We start from the raw sequence: 17,886 nt of genomic DNA on the forward strand, positions 1-17,886 counted from the left end.
TATATTTGAACATGGCTATCAAATATATAAAAGGATGTCATATATGCCTACTCAGAAGTAAATTCTATTGAATTCAATGAGGCTTACTCCCTGGTAAGTGGGGTTGGGATTGCAGCCGTAAACTCTGGAATCTTAATTCAACATGCTTATTATTGTGAGAATCTAAAGGTTGATCCGTGCATGACTTTACATCATTTTATCCCCCTGTGGTTTCGACCTTCCAGGGATGGGCAAACCTGTCAGCTTTGATTCCTCATTTTCCCATTTTAAGTTCAGTTCTCCACATTACCACATCAGTTTGTGATTTTTTAAAAAGAATCCTTAATTTGTTTTTTTAAAAATCCTTATGAAAATTCGCCTGCAGATTTCTCCTAATATATTTCTCCTAATACGTTTGTATTTGGGTGTGCAATTTTGCTCAATATGCATGCTTTAGAATACTTTCCTTAATACAGTGGTACCTCGGGTTAAGTAATTAATTCGTTCCGGAGGTCCGTTCTTAACCTGAAACTGTTCTTAACCTGAAGCATCACTTTAGCTAATGGAGCCTCCTGTTGCCGCTGCGCTTCCGGAGCACAATTTCTGTTCTTATCCTGAAGCAAAGTTCTTAACCTGAAGCACTATTTCTAGGTTAGCGGAGTCTGTAACCTGAAGCGTATGTAACCCGAGGTACCACTGTATTTGTATTTCCATTACTATAATGCATTTCTCTGTGTTACTTTAACTAATTTACAAGCTTAATTCCAGTATATGCATACATTTCTTGACCGGAGAACTGCATTTCAAGATTCGGAGAAGTTCAATTTTTGAGGCGTGCCTGTGGTTCAGTTCACCCATTGTTTCAGGAAGCGCAACTTAGGTAGATTTGTCTTTAAAAGCGAAACTAAACTGAATTACTCCTCCATACCTACTTACAGAGGAAGACGAATATGGCGTCCATTGAAAAGTGCAATGCATCAGGTGGTACCAGGTTCTACAATACCCTTCCACAAATAGGACACAGAGTATCCTATCTATGATGCCCGTTTTACACCTGCGGAACATCCAGGCATGCACATTTATGTGTGAATTCAGCCTAAGATGTTGCTCTCGCTCCATCCTTGATGAGAGAGCCATAAGAGCTTTGGATCCCTGTGCAATTATTTGCTCAGGAAATCATCTCATTACTTGTCAAATTTCTCCTTGGCTGTTACTTTCACATAAGGCCGACTAGATATGATGATGTTATAATGGTAATTATGCCAGGTTCTGGCTGTGACACAGAATCGTTCACCATTCGTGGAGGATTTCATAGAAGGTAGCCGTCATTTCCACCCCGGCTGAAGAGCAGTAATGATTTGTTGGAGATTGTAGTGGTGTTAGTTGCTTCTGAGAAAGCTTGTTCAGCGCCTTGGGACCTAATCAGCATGACTCAGCCAGACCTTAACGAGGTTGCTAAAGCAACCCGACATGTCGACTGTATGATCTGGAAGTCGACAAATTATTCTAACCACTTGGGTGTCTTACGTGCCCAATATCGTTCAGCGTGGCTCAGCAGAAACCCTAAATAGTGTGGGAGCACAGCGCCAGGTGGGGCAGCATCATTCACATCTGGCCAACAGCTGCATATTGCAGTTGCAAACTATGGAAGATGCACAGCTTGTGCAAGATGTTTCTACCACCTGCACGTCAACCAAGACTCTTATATAAACCAATAATGGGTCACTAGACTGGCAGTAACATCCTCTTGGTAGTTCTCGAGCTGAGACTGCGGAAGAGCCTGTTCCCCTCATCTGGGTCTAAAGAGTTTTGCTGTGGGAGAAGGTGGTGCACGGGTAGGGTTGCCTGCCAAAGGAAAATTATGGTCTGGCTCGGAGTGGAGGGTGAGAAAGCTTCTCCCCTCCATTTATTTTTATTTTTGGTTCGCTCTCGGCTTGTTGTGGGTTAAACCACAGAGCCTAGGACTTGCCGATCAGAAGGTCGGCGGTTCGAATCCCCGCGACAGGGTGAGCTCCCGTTGCTTGGTCCCTGCTCCTGCCAACCTAGCAGTTCGAAAGCACAACAAAGTGTAAGTAGATAAATAGGTACCGCTCCGGCGGGAAGGTAAACAGCGTTTCCGTGCGCTGCTCTGGTTCGCCAGAAGCGGCTTACTCATGCTGGCCACATGACCCGGAAGCTGTACGCTGGCTCCCTCAGCCAATAAAGCGAGATGAGTGCCGCAACCCCAGAGTCGGTCACAACTGGACTTAATGGTCAGGGGCCCTTTACCTTTACCCTTAAAACACAATCTGGGGTTGGAAGACCATGATTCTGCATTACTCTGCAGTGTGTCCATTTGGAAACAGACGTAGGTGGTCCCAGTAGCGCGGGTATGTATCCACACCTTCCCAGGGATGTGGCAGGTGGGCATATATACCGAGTTTGCAATCGCCACTTCCTTTTTCATTTACCTGGGGCAGGTGCAGGGAGGAAAACCAAACAAGGGGCATATTTTCACATCCGGATCAGTGAAATACACTCATCCTTGTGATGGCAGGATCCAGACTCAATCTAGGTTGAAAGCAGCATGTTGACGATTGAGAAAATCTACATTTTTTGTTCTATGAACAGATTGGTGTGCCCACTGCCTATGACTGAAGCTACCGTCCTGTACATACCTATCTGGGCCCAAATTCCATTGAAGTCAGTAGGGCTTACACCTGCGTAAACATGCATAGGATTGCAGTGTAAATAGGTTTACCTTACCCAGACACCGAAATAGTAACGGGTGGTTTTTGTTTTTTTACAAGCACAGCAGAGTAAAAAACAACAACAAAAAAACAGTTTCAAATGAGCTGGATGGAGTCCTTTGTTTACTGCATGGCAACCCCTTTGACTTGTAAACTGCATTGGCAGAGAGTTTGAGGCCATTAAGATTCACATTTAATATTTACAAATCCCTATTTATCTCTAAATGCCTTTCTGCCTGTGCTATCAGCGCTCGCCTGCCTTGCCTCTGTGCGTGATGTGTTACGTTGCACCCTGATTACGGTTAGGAGAACCTGCAGGCAAAATCTGGCACAGCTTCTGGCACAAAAGCGTGTGCACACTTTCCCAAATCATGTAGGCTACTGCCTTAAAGAGTGCAGAGCTAAATGTATGTATTTTTTTTCAAATATATGTACCGTATTTTTCGCCTTATAGGACGCACTTTTTCCCCTCCAAAAATGAAGGGGAAATGTGTGTGCGTCCTATGGGGCGAATCCTATGAAGCTATCTGCAAGTCTTGGGAGCCCGTGGGAGTTCCCCCCGGGCTCCCCCAGCTTGCGCAGAGCTGCCTGCACCCCGAAGCCCGGGCGCGCTGAGCAGTCGCGCCCGGGCTTCGGGTAGCTGTGCGCAAGCCGCGGGAGGGCTCCCCCGGCTTGCGCAGAGCTGCCTCTTATCCCAAAGCCCCGGCGCGCTGAGCAGTCGCGCCGGGGCTTTGGGTAGCTCTACGCAAAATTGCGTGATTCAGCTATCCCTAAACATGGTTCAGAGAAACAGATAGTGCTGTGGTTTGGCAGAGCAAGGTTGTAGATGCTGAAATGCAGGTGAACTCCAGAATGAACTGGGGTTTTGGCCACTTTGTGATTCCCAGCATGCCTGGGCATCTAGAGAAGCACCTAGGGAGTTTGTAGCCTTCACACTGTGAAAGGGGGTCTTCCCAGCCATCTGGTAAATAAGACAGAGGGAACAGTTCTGTAGTTTTAGACTCAGGGTTTTATAGCAGCTTGCCTCCTTAGGAAGTGAACAGGGAGAAGGTTATTTCTCTCTCTCTCTCTCTCTCATATAATAATAGAACCCAGGGCAATCCAATAAAACTGAATGTTGAAAGATTCAGGACAGGCAAAAAGAACTATCTTTCCCACAAAGAACGTAGTTGATCTATAGAATTTGCCCCCAGAATTATTGATTTACATACAGCTTAATGTCAGGGTGACTTCTATGCGCTCCTTCAAGTACGCTGGATCTTAAGTTGTACAGATTTTTTAAACATTAAGGCCAGTACTTCAAATTTGGTCCAGTAATGTGTAGGGTTGAATAAATCTGAGCTGAGGAGTTTGTTTCCGTTATGGCTGCGTTGGCTGGTGGGACACCTAGGGGGTATTCTGGAGGGGCCCCATTTGGGAAGGCTGCCTTGGGATGCCCTCCCTCTTGTTGTGCACCTTGAGGCCCCACCAATGCCACAAAGCTCAAGTTGTGGGCCCAGTGGTGTGTGTCCTGTTTGTTTATTTTTTTAGCTAGAGATTTTTTTTATTTTTTTTATTTTTTAAACACCCTGTGAGAGGGAGAGAGTTCTTTCCCCTGATTGCTCCGCTTCTAATCTTGCTCCAGGAGGGCTTTGTGATATCTGGGATAGAAGGTTATGTGACCTTCAAGTGTGAACAAGCTGATGGAGGCGCAGTGGAAGGGATAAGCCCCTGAAGTGATTCTGCAAGGAATGATTTGGTGACAAGGTGCTGAAAGCAAGGCTGTCAAATTCACAGCTGTCAGGCCATAGGTACTTGGAGATGGGGCTGCAACAAGGGGGGCGGGTAGTCAACACAGTGCCCTCCAGATATTGATAGGCCCCAGTTCCCACCATCCCTGAGGCTATTGGCCTTTCTGGTGGGGCTGGTGAGAGCCCAGCTGACTATGGCTCCAAAAGCCGAGGCCACTGAGGAGGCACAACACCATCTTGTCAGTGAGTCTTGGAAGATCTGCTCTCCCCTGCCTTGCCTCTTTCAACCTACAAAAGTTGAGGATGCTGAACAGACTCTTAGGCTGGGACATTGTTTGGGTTTTTTTGTTGGAGTTTTTGTTGTTGCTGTTATTTTGAAGGAACCTTTAGAAAAGTCCCATATGCTCAGAGACTTTGCACCTGTCCATTGGGAGAGATAGGAAGCCCAGAACACTTGTTCTTTAGATGTCCCTTTTATGAAGAGGCATGTAGTAAGACCATTGATCCCCTACTGGTGAGGCTCGCCGACCTCCCGCAAAAGCAAAAATGTGACCTTTTCCTGTTAGGCAAAGATCAGAATATGACCCGGATGGTTGCCAGATTCTGTGTACAGATCTGTAGGTGCAGACCATCTCCCAACTCAAACTAGTCCGTCATGAAAATCCCCAAACTCGGTTCCATGGGTGACTCTGGGTCAACTCCCTGCAATAGTTTATTGTACATTGTTTTTAAATTTATTGTTGTACATTGTTTTAATGGTCTGTTTTTCTTCTGTGACTGTACCCCCAAGTGTGTTTTATAAGCTGGTCTCCGACCGTAATAAATTATAATTTAATAATTTATCTATCTTATTTTGATTTTTTTTTGCATCATTATTTTTTGATACTACGATTTATGTGGCAATTTTTCAGTTTGGTTGTGTACATTTTGACATGTTTTATTCATTGTTTATGACTCCTGTGTTTGCAATGATGTAGATCGTTCCGTGCTGTAAGCTGCCTTGAGCATGGTTTTAACTAAGGAAAGGCGGCGTACAAATAGAACGAAGATGCGGAGTGCCACAGGTCCCCCGGCCCCTCCTTGAAAGTAAAAAATGGCCACATTCACATCATGCATTTAAAGCACCCGAATACCATTTTAAGCTGTCATGGCTTTCCCCAAAGCATTCTGGGAGCGGTAGTTTGTTGAGGGTGCTGAGAGTTGTTAGGAGGTCCCTATTCCCCCCACAGAGCAACAATTTCCAGAGTGGTTTAATACAGGGAAACCTGTGAATTGTAGCCTCCCAACATCTCTCAGCAAACATAACAAACCAGAGCTCCCAGAATTCCATGCAGAAGTCCATGGCTGCTTAAAATTGGTATCATAGTGCTTTAAATGTGTGGTGTGAATGTGGACCACTACACCACACTTATGGATGAACACACTGCAGAGCTGATGTGGGCTAGCAATAGAGGGACCACGTTGTACTGTGGCCAGCATAGTGTGCGTTGCTGGGAGGTTGGGGCTTGCAACCCCTCCAAAACCCCCACCCCTCTGTGGGTCAGAAAGCTGACAAGATCTGTGGTCGGCTTCTAGATTTCACCTAAATCAAAATTTCACAACAACTTTGGATGTCACTGCTTGGGGGAAACCTCTGAGGAATTTTGAGTGGCGTTTTGGTAACAATGTTTAGTGAAGATGTCCAAGGGTTTTTTTTGGGGGGGGGGCTCTTGTGTAGACCATGGAGGATGAAAGGAAGTAAAAAAAACCGAGCCAGCCAGCAGGTTCTTAGCGGGGCATTCCCGGCAACCACAAGGAGTCAGCGGGCCCAAAGAAATGCCTTGCCTTCTAGATTCAAACTATGTGTGGTTCCTCGCTGGTGCGATTTTTTCTGTTAGTGTTTTTCTTAATGCAGAGCAGCCATGGAGGCTGTGATCAAGGACAGGAGGAATTCTGGGGAGTGGGGCAGCTCAAATTTATGCTCAAATTCCTGCACACACACACACCAGCAAGGTACATTTCCACCCATAGTAGAAAATGTTTTGGGAACAGTTCTGGGTACTTTTCCTGTGATGCTTATTATCCTTAAAACACACACCAAACAAATATATTGAAAAATTCAGTTTGTTTGTTGATTGATGGCGTGTAAAATTCCAAGGCGATGTTGAACCTTATATTTTATTCTCACTCATAATATCTGACATCCCGCTTAAAATACAACAGTAGGCCAGGACAATAGATGTACATACCAATCTTTAAACTGTATTTTTTGTATATGCAAAAATGCTTTTATGAAATTTTATTTCACGTTTACATATGTAGATGAAACTTTTGCTTTTGAAAACCCCGAAACGAAGAATATCAAGCACATATAAAACTAAAAACAGCTGTTCTTGAAACAAAAACACAGTCTTCTTTACCGCAGTCTTGAGTTAAGGGTCTTGTGGCAGGGGAGGGGCCTGCTTGACCCTTTCCCTCCTTCCTGTTTGCTCAAAACTGGCTCTACCTGCCCAGTTGCTTTTTTATGTGCTGTTTTCTCACTGTGGCGAGAGATAGAAGCGGGATTGCTCAAATAGCTGGCAGGGAAAGGGTTCAACAGGCCCCTCACTTTCCCTGATGCTGCTCCTCCACTTACAGCCTTGCTTTAAAAATAACAACCACGACCCTTCGAGGGGAAAAAAGTTACACGACCCGATTGTCACATGCCATTTGAGCGCAAGTCCTTTTTTTTGTTTGTTTCCTCAGCCTCTTTGGTATCACCCAGAGGCACAAGAGCAGTTGGGTATCATGTCCGCCTGTCGTCTGGTCTCCATCAGGGTGTTGGAGCTGATGGCCTGGAAGCTTTGGAAAGTTTTTTCCCCCCTTTTCAGTTGGCTGATAAAAAGGGCAGCGAGCATTCTCAGTATTACACGTTCTGGAGCACCAATCTTATCGGCTCCACTTAGGGTGCATTCTGTATGTACGCTGCAGGCCAGCAGTCAAGAGTGCCAAGCTGAACTATGCGGAGCAAGATTCCTGGCTTTGCACAGGGGATGCGTAGCGGGCGGCGAGCAGTTGCCGTATCACGTTGGAACCTGTCACATTAGCAGTGGGACGGGGGACCCTTTTTTCAGGGCCATGTTCCCTTCTGGGAAAGCTTCTGGGGGCCAGAGGCAGACGTGGGCAGAGAAAGGAATGTAGGTTTTACCTTTATGCAGCCAGCAGGTTTCTGCGCACACCCCTCTCTGTCCTGTATCCTGGGAGACATTGTTGGAGTTCCAAGGGCACATTCAAACCAGGCCAATACATTCAAACAGGATGCAAAGTAGGGCTGGGAAGGGGGTGTGGCCTGGCAGAGGGGGTGTGGCCTGGGGTAGAGTCTCAAGGGCCAGAAAGAAAGTCACCAAGGGCCACATTTGGGCCCCTGGACCTGAGGTTCCACACCCCAGTTTTAGGAACTGTGTAATCTGACTGGCTTCCTCTTCTGTGTTCTGAAAAAAACCCACAGCCCTTCATTTTAGATGCTTTTTCTCTTCCCTTCCAGCGCAGCCAGTTCATTTAAATTTTTTTGCAATGCTGCCAAGGCAGGATAAGATGCTCAAGCGTCTTCATCAGAAAGAACACAGAAGGTCTCTGACTGTGGTGGTGTCAGAAGGAGCATTTTAATTAATCTGTGCGTCTCCTGACTGTAGCCTGATTCATCATTGCAGCTATTAGGCTTGGCTGAAGCCATGTGGAAGGGCCTGCTTTTGTGGCTAATAGCTGGCCCACACAACCCGTGGCTACCTAGAGGTCTTGCTCTTGATTTGTTGGGTATGGAACGAGCCTGCAAAAGGAGCTGCTTGCTTTTCCTTTCTAAAGAGACTCCGGTGTTTCCCACCGAAGCTTGCGTCTTATTGTAGAATCTTAGCGTTAGAAGAGTCATCTGGCCCAACCCTCCGCAATTCACTTCTCCCAGCCTTTTTTCTGGGGGAAGGAGAGAGGACAATCCCCACCTGCAGCAGGCCAACTTAGAACCATAGAACTGTAGAGCTGTAAGGGACCCTGATGATCATCTAGACCAACCCCCTGCAATGCAGGAATCTTTTGCCTTGCCCTGGATCTGACATCATATAGTGTGGGGCTGGAGGGAAATAACCTCGCAGGGCCGGAACAGAAGCCCTGGTGAACCTGATTTGGGCAGTGGGATAAAGGTACCTGCATCCTTGCCTTTGAGAGCGGAACACACCCACCCTGCAAAACCCACCCACACGGAACCTTAGTCAGTAAAACAGGCTTTCTCATCCCAATGTGCTACAACTGCAACACTTGATTAAAGCTTATGGATTTGGGGCAGGGGGAGAAACACATAAAGTCACATTAAGCAGCCTTTGATGCTGCAGCAGAAATCCATAAAGGCTTTGTAAACGGCTATAGGCTGGCGGGATTCATATACGAAGGTAAGTATTGTTTAAAATAGATTGGAGAGAACTGTTCGGTCTCGATGAGCAAAGTGTACCGTGGGGAAACGGCTGTCCAGTGGGATCAATATATTGAAGGTAGTAGCCCAGGCAGAGTGCTTACTGAGAAACACTCCTGATGAAAGGGAAAGCGAGGCAGCCATTTCCACCTATGAATAGGCTTTATCTTGCATCTCCCTCTCTCTCTCTCTCCATAGATATATTTTAAAAATTGCTCGGAACCGTACTTTTAGAGCTCGCATTGATTTGCAAAGTCCCTGAAGCAGATGTATAGAGGGAACTCTTGGGAGATCTTTTGTCGGGGAGCTGTGAGATTCTGATCTTGGGTGGCTCAGTTCAACCTAGCTCAAATTATTACATTATAAAAGGCAAGAGAATGCAGGCAGTAGGGGGTGGGAGGGGGTGGTGGAGAGAAGCATATACACACACAGAGAGAAAGAGAGAGAATGGAAGCAGGGCCCACTCCATGAGATCTGCTTAAAGACTAGCTGCCTTTGGCTCTCAACCGCCACCAGGAAGCAGCCATTCCATAAGGATGTAGCAGAGAGGGGAAAGTGGTCAACATTTTCTAGCATTACACCACTGAGTTGGATTTGTGGTGCTGCAGAGGGGTGGTTTGGTGCTTGTTGGTTCAGCAATTTGGTTTTTTTTGGATATTGAGCAATAGGCCCAGCTTTCCATAAGCTTCTGCAAAGATATTTAAGATGGTTTGGAGGGCATCCTCTGAGTGTGCGCACACTACAAGGCAAATCTTAAAAAAAGAAAGTCGTATAAGTACTGATAACTGGGAAACACTTATCTGCGAGCACTCCAACTGGTGTCATGGGCTTCGAAGAAGCACAATCAGGGCGAAAAGGAGAAACGAGCTAAGAGGAAGGCATGTTTGGCAAACCCTCACCATGATCAACTCCCATCCAGAAACCTATGTCCCCATGGTGGAAGGACGTGTGGATCCAGAATTGGCCTCCACAGTCACTTATGGACTCACTGTTAAGACCATTTTCATGGAAGGCAATCTTACTTGGCTACGAGTGATAACCGAAGACGGAAGCAGAGAGGGAGAGAGATGAGAAGCAGGGCTACTCCGTCAGTTCAGCTGACTTTGGCTGTTCCTCTCCCTCAACTGCTATCTTGTCCTTACGTCAGGCTGCAGCAGAGGGAGAGGTCCAAGATGGGGGTCACCCCACTGAGAGGCCAGATCCTTTTGGCTGATTGTTTCCCTGAAATGTCTCCATCCCAGCTTTCAGGGTTTCCCCTGAGTCATGGGCTAAGTCAGGTGCACACAAAAGTCTTGCAGGACATCCTGGTCCCTCTGTTGGGCACCTCGTGGACGAAGAAGGAGATGCTTAATTTTTTCCCTTGTACTCTGCCTTGAACTCCTTAGGAGGAAAGGTGGGGAATAAATGATGAAACATATTTGTTAATCATCAGCATCATAATAAATAAGAAGTAAGTCTCTTTGTGTAGGGGCTCGCATTTAATAATATTTATACCCTGCCCATCTGGCTGGGTCGCCTCTGCCAAAAAAGGAAGAGAGAAATGCAAAGTTGAAATAAGTAAAAAAAGTGCTCCACTTTCACTTTGTGCTCGGAGCACGATGCGCCCAGAACAAGCCACATCTCAAGGCAAGCAGCAAAGGTTCATGCAAATCTACCCAGGGTTTCCTTTACTGGGCAGTTGGAGTTACCATGACTTTGTTTAGTAAAGAAACAAGAGTGTTGCAATGCTCTCTCCCCCGCCCCCCTGCAATGGAGCATTTTCCCAGGATGTTTTGGGCATTGTTGCCATTTTAACACCTGATACGGCTCGTGCTTTATTGCCCTCCCGTTGTCGGAGGGCCAGAGTCGCTGTCTGCTTTGCATTCCCCGATTCTTCGGCGGCTCCCCGGGATACACTTCCTAACTTCTAGCTCACCTTTCAGAAGCGCCTGTAAAGAACAGACAATAATAAACATGCAGCCTCTTACCCCACAGAGCAACCATCTGATATTTAGGAGTTTAAGAGTTCAAAGAGGATTAAATCATCACTGGCAATGAGAGAGAGAGAAAGAGGAGAGGAGAGAAAAAAGCAACCCACCATGTTCTTGCTTTTCAGAGGTGGAATTGGCAGCAGCTGTTCTAATATTTCATGCGCTGAAAAAGATGGGAGCTTTGATGGGGAGGTGGTGGTGGAATTGCTAAAAAGTTAGCCTCCTGGCTACAAATGGAATGGGCCTTTATTCCTTGGGAGAAAGGTGCAGCTAAAGGGTGTGTGTGTGTGTGTGTGTGTGTGTGTGTGTGTGTGTGTAAACAATGCTACATACACAAAATTATGGCTGCTCACACACCCCTGGGTTTGTTCATCTGGAATATTCACCAGTTCCTGATTCTGTGCTGCAACCATTCATGCATGTTTTCTCCCCCCTCCTGATTCTCTGGGATGTAGGGAGACCTGCTTCCTAGGCAATGGTTGGTGGTGCCCATTGGGGCTGGTAGGGCGGAAGGCAGGGAGCCGGGCAGTAGGTGGCGCCATAGCCAATGGCTATAGTAAAGGTAAAGGTCACAGACACTAGGGTTGTGCGCTCATCTCACTCTAGAGGCTGGGAGCCAGCGCTGTCCGCAGAAACTTCCGGGTCACGTGGCCAGCGTGATGAAGCCAGAGCCGCACATGGAAACGCCGTTTACCTTCCCACTAGTAAGCGGTCCCTATTTATCTACTTGCACCCGGGCGTGCTTTCAAACTGCTAGGTTGGCAGGCGCTGGGACCGAGCAACGGGAGCGCACCCCACTGCGGGGATTCGAACCGCCAACCATGCTATCGGCAAGTCCTAGGCGCTGTTTTACCCACAGCGCCACCCGCGTCCCAGCCAATGGCCAGTAGAATTGGTTAATTCTAGATTATCTCTTGAGTTTTACAAGGGCAAAACTGAGCCCAAGGAGAAGGTGACAGCCAGTGCTACCCCTTGGACTGGTTGTAAGTAACAAGGGAAGACAGCGGCTGTCTGAGGGCCCCATTCATCCTAATGGACAAGACTCCACATTTTCTACTTACCATAGCACAGTCATCACCTGCTAGACATTATGGCCTATAACTCCCACCAGCCCCATCCAACAAAATTAGAGGGCACCTGCTTGGCAAAGGTTGCCATAGTAACCCGGTAGCGAGCACCAAATCATCCCTTCATTGACATGTTCTGTGATACACAAGAAAGCTGGGATCAAAACAAGTTTAGGGACCTAACATAGTACAGAGGGGGTGGGAATCTGCAACTAGAGAAATGTTCAGATATTAACCTCATTTCCCTGCAACTCAGAAGGACACACATTGTTTGTGTGTGTGTGTGTGTGTGTGTGTGTTTACATGTGTATAGCATAAATTAGTACATTTTTATTTTCACAATGCATCTCATTCCCAAAGTACTAAAATATTCAGAATCCCAAATAAGCCTGAGTTGGCTGGCAAGCTTCAGTGTAAACTACAAACCTAGTACAAAACAGGAGTATTTTCCAAAACGGGAAACTTTTTGGGCACTATTAATTCATCGCATCTGTGGGTGCTTCCTTATGGGAGTTTAAAACTTTTTAAAAGGGTGGGTTCTTCTGGAGACAGGTGTTTTTTTAATGTACTGGATATTCCCCAAAAAGAGAGAACCTGGATTAATCCCTCCATAAATACCCATCTGGAAGCACCATGTAGCTAAATAGTCTGGAAGTTCTCTTCTCTGAGAGCCAGTGTGGTGTAGTGGTTAAGAGTGGTAGTCTCATAATCTGGTGAACTGGGTTCGATTCCCTACTCCTCCACATGCAGCTGCTGGGTGACCTTGGGCCAGTCACACTTCTCTGAAGTCTCTCAGTCTCACTCACCTCACAGAGTGTTTGTTGTGGGGGAGGAAGGGAAAGGAGAATGTTAGCCGCTTTGAGACTCCTTAGGGTAGTGATAAAGCAGGATATCAAATCCAAACTCTTCTTCTTCTAAGTTTCTTCTTCTGTCTCTATTTCTCCTCTCAAGAGGTGGTCATCTGCCTGCTGACATGACCTAACTGTGGCTTAGAAACCCACATTTGAGGACCACCTGCATTGCAGCAAAGCCCTGCTCCCCCTTGCACAAGGGTTGCATCCAATATTTGTCATAGTGGACCCATCAAAATCAATGGGCCCATGTTAATTTCAATGGGTTTCTATTGTTAACATTGGATATGACTAGGGATGTGTGGCATCTTTTCCCGTTTCACCCGGTATTCATTGCGTGCACCAGTTTCTCTTCTGCTGCAGTTCAGCTTCTGCTGTGGCGAAATTACACAAGTTACATAATTACATTGTTAATGACTATTATTCTTATTAAGTGTACTTCCCACCTGCCCTGCTTCCAAAGGAACCCCATTGTCACCTTTTCCTCAGTCTGTACCACTGCCCCAAGGGAGAAAGCAAACTCAGGGTAGCTGAGTGGCTTTGCATTCAGAAGACCTCTGGGTAGGGATGGGAAAAGACTCCTTGGAGAACCACGGCCAGTCAATGTAGGCAATAATGAACTACATGGATCAATGCTTAGTTTTTCTGCTCCTCCTCCTTGCTCATCTCCTTACTTGCTAGCTTAGAGAGAGCAAGTGAACAGGCATCAATAGCAAGGACGGGCGACAGCTAGGAGGCACCAGGAGTTGATAGCGAGTCCCCTATTGTAGCATGGGCCCCATCAGGCCTTGAAATGATGCCAACCCCTGGCGTGCTTTGTTGTTGTGTGCTAGTAAGGGACTGATTTTCACAGTAAGAATTCCAGAAGCAGAGCCCAGAGTGGGACTGGAGAGCTTTGCAGACTGCCGAGGATCCTAGCAGCGTGCATAAGAATGCTGCCATCTCCCTTCTGCATTCATGTTGCTCCCAAATGAGTAATTGCTGCCCAAGATCTGCACTTTCCCTCCCTCGAGCTTTGCACCCACCCAGAATCTGTGCCGGGAAATACACTGTCTGTTGTTGTCACGGTAGCTCTTGTTCACCGGAGCGCTGAGAAACCGCCATGGCGATAACGACGACTAATGAGTTTGCAGCCTATCTCCTCTGTGATAGCAGCAGCAGCTGCCGGCAGGTCCCTGTGACATTCTGGAGTTGTTCTGTGAGTCGGCAGAAAAACTAATCCCTGTAACGGAAGAGAAGCATGCCTCTTTGAGGATCAAAATCATGGGGGAATCTCTCTGAGATAAAAGCACACATAGAATGCTGTTCAGTTCTCTGGGATACCCACAATTCTGCACAATTACGGAATTTAGTATAAGGCACTTCATTTAGCCTCCTAAAAATTTCGCCTTTAGTTTTTCCCTGTTCCTTTTATTTTAAAAGAGCACAGCTATGGTCTTGGAATTAAGCTTGGCAGCGTGTGATTTTCAGACACCCAAGGAGAGAGGGGGAAGGTTAAGGGTCGGGGCTTCAGTACTGCCGACATGTTTCACTTACAGCAAAATTTAAGTTGAAAATCTTGCTGTAGGAATTTCAAGGGAAGCAATAGAAATGTGGTTGGATCAGTACATTTCCTCAGGTGGGATTCGCTCCTCCATCCTTGTTGTAACTCCCAACTGCGGGAAGCGAAAGAAATTACGCAAAGGAAGCAAAATATGCACAGGTTGCAGAATATATACAGGTTGCAGAATCAAGCTTTTCTTGGTGCTGAACTACAGAGGTGCATCTGTTCCATTTATGCATTTATTTGAGAGTGCAGGGGATCCACAGTCCCGGCTGGAGGGCCTCCTTACTTTTCCTCACTTCCATTTTAGGCGAGGCTCGGAAAGGTATTTTCCCCCTGGAGAAGCAAAAAGGCCAATAAGAAAAGTCCTAGAGCAAATTGTTGAGGAAATCTTGCATCCCCCGCTCTAGAGCTCCACCTGTGGTGAAGCAGCTCTGAGCTTTCTCTTTCACATCAGTGATGGGAAGTTACTCCACTTGTGCAAAGGAATTGTAGTTGAGTGTGGGAACGCCACACCCAGACACACAAGTTGGGCTTGTGTACATGAATCGGGACAAAGAAGCAAATTCGAAGGACAATTGGCACAGTCTTTGGGGCCTTCCTTTTTGCTCGGCACTGCTAGGTAAAGGTAAAGGTGAAGGGAACCCTGACCATTAGGTCCAGTCGCTCATCTCACTTTATTGGCCAAGGGAGCCGGCGTGTGTCCGCAGACAGTTTCTGGGTCATGTAGCCAGCATGACTAAGCCGCTTCCGGAGAACCAGAGCAGTGCACGGAAACGCCGTTTACCTTCCCGCCGGAAAGGTACCTATTTATCTACTTGTACTTTGACGTTCTTTTGAACTGCTAGGTTGGCAGGAGCAGGGACCGAGCAATGGGAGCTCACCCCGTCGCGGGGATTCCAACTGCCAACCTTCTGATCGGCAAGTCCTAGGCTCTGTGGTTTAACCCACAGTGCCACCCGCATCCCTGCACTGCTAGGTAGGGTGGTCCAAAATTAAAGAATGAACGCCATGGCAGAGTGAGTCCACCTTTAGCCCAGAGCTCTAAGCCACTTTTCTCATTTGGTTGTTATTTGTTAAATTTCTATTACTCAACACTGATGCTCTCATTTGATACATCGGAATGACCCAGTCACACATGCTAGAATGACTTGCTCTCAGAAATCTCCCACTGCATTTCTGTGTTCATAGCTCTTCCAGACACACCTCTTCCTGGTTTCCCCCCAGGTATAATAGAGAAGCTCCTTCCAGAACACCTCTTCCTGTTCTTCAATAGATAACATGATCCAGGTATGACACTTCCTGGCTTCTTCATATGCAATAGAGAAGCTCCTCTAAGTATGCCTCTTTTTGGGTGCAAGAAGTAAGCTGCATGCCTCTTCCACGAGAAACGTGCTGTTCATTTTGATTCAGAAAAACAACACCACTGTACTGCAGGTCTGAGAAGTTTGAAAAACCACAGAGTGGGATTCTGTTTCAACTCAGGCATGTTGATTTTAAGTCTCCCGCACGTTCCTCGCCTCGGTGACGGCTTTGTTAATTAAAGCAAGGTTAGCCCGATCCAATTCATACTTTAAGTGACTGTTTAACAGAGACGGTTTTGCCACAGGGATGTCAGCTGTGGATTTTGTCTAATTAAGGGCCTAATAGACGTGTCACTTTGCCTTAGGTGGGCATTTATAACAAGCAAGTCTTCCCATGGCGGCTGTGAAAACGAGTGCTGGAATCTGTCCCTCTCGACTCTTCCGATTCAGAGGCTCTGTGAAGCGGGCTTGGGAAACAGTTTGCAGATAGGAATCCTCTGCAGTCCTGGAGGCTGCCTGGGCGTCGGACCCCAAGGGGTTAATGTTGTGTGGCAAATGATCGCATCTTGTGGGGCTTGATTGCTTTTAATTAAAAAAATTTTTTTAAAGGATTTATGTTGGGATTAAGTGGGATAATTATTGATTGATCTCTGCCTTGTAAATTGAAGAGCATTTGGATTAATCACTTTTTAAGTAGGAAATCGCTCTCTGCTCTTTCGACAAGGGAGCCTGTTCCCAAGCCCTCTTGACCACTTTGCTTTCCCTGAAAGAGAAATCAAATCCTGCCACTCCATCTCCTGCTCTATAGCTTTCTCATTGCTGCAACTCCAGGAATCGATTGCAGGGATCTCTTCCTGAAACAAGTGGTCCCTATCTATCACCGACCTTCCAGCAATCAGAAATGGGCACCTTGTGTTCAGTGTAGCCCTGCTTACAAGGCAGAGGCTGTATTTTCTGGGCCCTCTCTTCCTGGTAAATCCCCTTCTCTGCATTTTGCCTTATAGGGAGATATATTGGGGATGCCCATCGGTTAACTCTGTGCTGGAACTGTCCTTAAAAGAGGTATTCCTTCAATTAAAAAAAATTAAACCTTTTTTCCCATTATAAAACAAACTCAAATCAGATTACAATAAAATATGTGAATGCAAGTTTGGGTTAAAAAGAGAGAGAGAGTTCAAATTACAATTTAAAAACTCAATTCAAATGACTAAAATCACTTCCGTGCATTCATAGTGCAAGTCTATGCATATCAATGAAGAATCAAGTCCCATTGAGTTCAGTGAGACTTACTTCCAGGTGAGTAGGAGAGAAAATGCCCTCTCCTAGACTGCCACCTCCCAGGTGTCCTACATTTAAGTTGCAAGTAATTGATAGTGACTCCAGCCAGATCCATTAGGAGATGAAACATCCTGTTAAATAAACGAGGGAGGAGAGGAATAATTGCTTAACGCACCCTGCTTCAAAAGCTACTGCAGGACAGATGTGGCAGGTCTCCCTCGCGAGGGAATCCCACCGACAGGGGTTCGCCATTGAAAAAACACACAATTGCTAGTCATTGGCTCGGCTTTTCTACTGGAAGCCAGCCATTTGCAAGGATAGTCGCTCAAGGCTGGGCCACCTCAGTCTTGGAAGTCCAAGGCTGAGGTTGAAGAGGAGTCTGGAAATGGGTTCCTATGGCCAAAGCTGCGAGGCCTTTAACTTTGAGCCCTTTGCACAGCAGACAGAGGTTTACTGTTTGCGGTGGGACTCATTTTTCCTGCACAACTGTATCCTTTGCTCTTGGTTGGCTCTTGGCTTGGTTCCCTGCTCTACCCCTTAGCTCTTACTGCTGGCTTGAGCCCCTGGTCTTCAACCTATACCACCCTCACAGGCATACTTAGTAGGGAAGAGAGACAGTGAAGACGGTTGTATTCTGACAGGCCATTGGGAATGGAACGGTTTGGTTTTTTTTTAAGGAAAGGGCTTCTAATAGTTCTGGTCTGTTTTGTTTTTGGTTTTTTTTACCATTTTTAGCACCTGCATTTTAACAGATTTGTTTTAATGTTGCATTTAATTCTCAGGGGGTTTAATTGCTTTTTAATTATCTTTTTGCATTTTGTCTGCATTGTTCTAATTTGCATAGGCTGCCTTGAGTTCCAGTCTGGGGAAAAGGCAGGATGATGATGATGATAAATAATAATAATAATAATAATAATAATAATAATAATAATAATTAAAAAAAAAAAAAAAAACAGTGCTAATGCAGTTAGTTCCCACTTGATGACTGCCTACCAAGACACCCCCTTTTCACAAGGCT

At 46.2% G+C, this 17,886-nt stretch overlaps 1 long non-coding RNA gene across 2 annotated transcripts in view; it reads left to right on the plus strand.

Moving 5' to 3' along the window:
* Window positions 1-15,851, plus strand: part of LOC310661147 — a 42,183-nt gene extending 26,332 nt beyond the window's left edge. For both annotated transcript variants that reach the window (XR_014503779.1, XR_014503780.1), the window contains one exon: window positions 15,514-15,851. This is a non-coding gene — a long non-coding RNA (uncharacterized lncRNA). The remainder of the gene's footprint in view (window positions 1-15,513) is intronic.
* Window positions 15,852-17,886: the final 2,035 nt, after the last annotated feature.

Source organism: Podarcis tiliguerta (assembly GCF_965153285.1).
Source record: "Podarcis tiliguerta genome assembly, chromosome: 12".
In the NCBI taxonomy this organism is placed as follows: domain Eukaryota; kingdom Metazoa; phylum Chordata; class Lepidosauria; order Squamata; family Lacertidae; genus Podarcis; species Podarcis tiliguerta.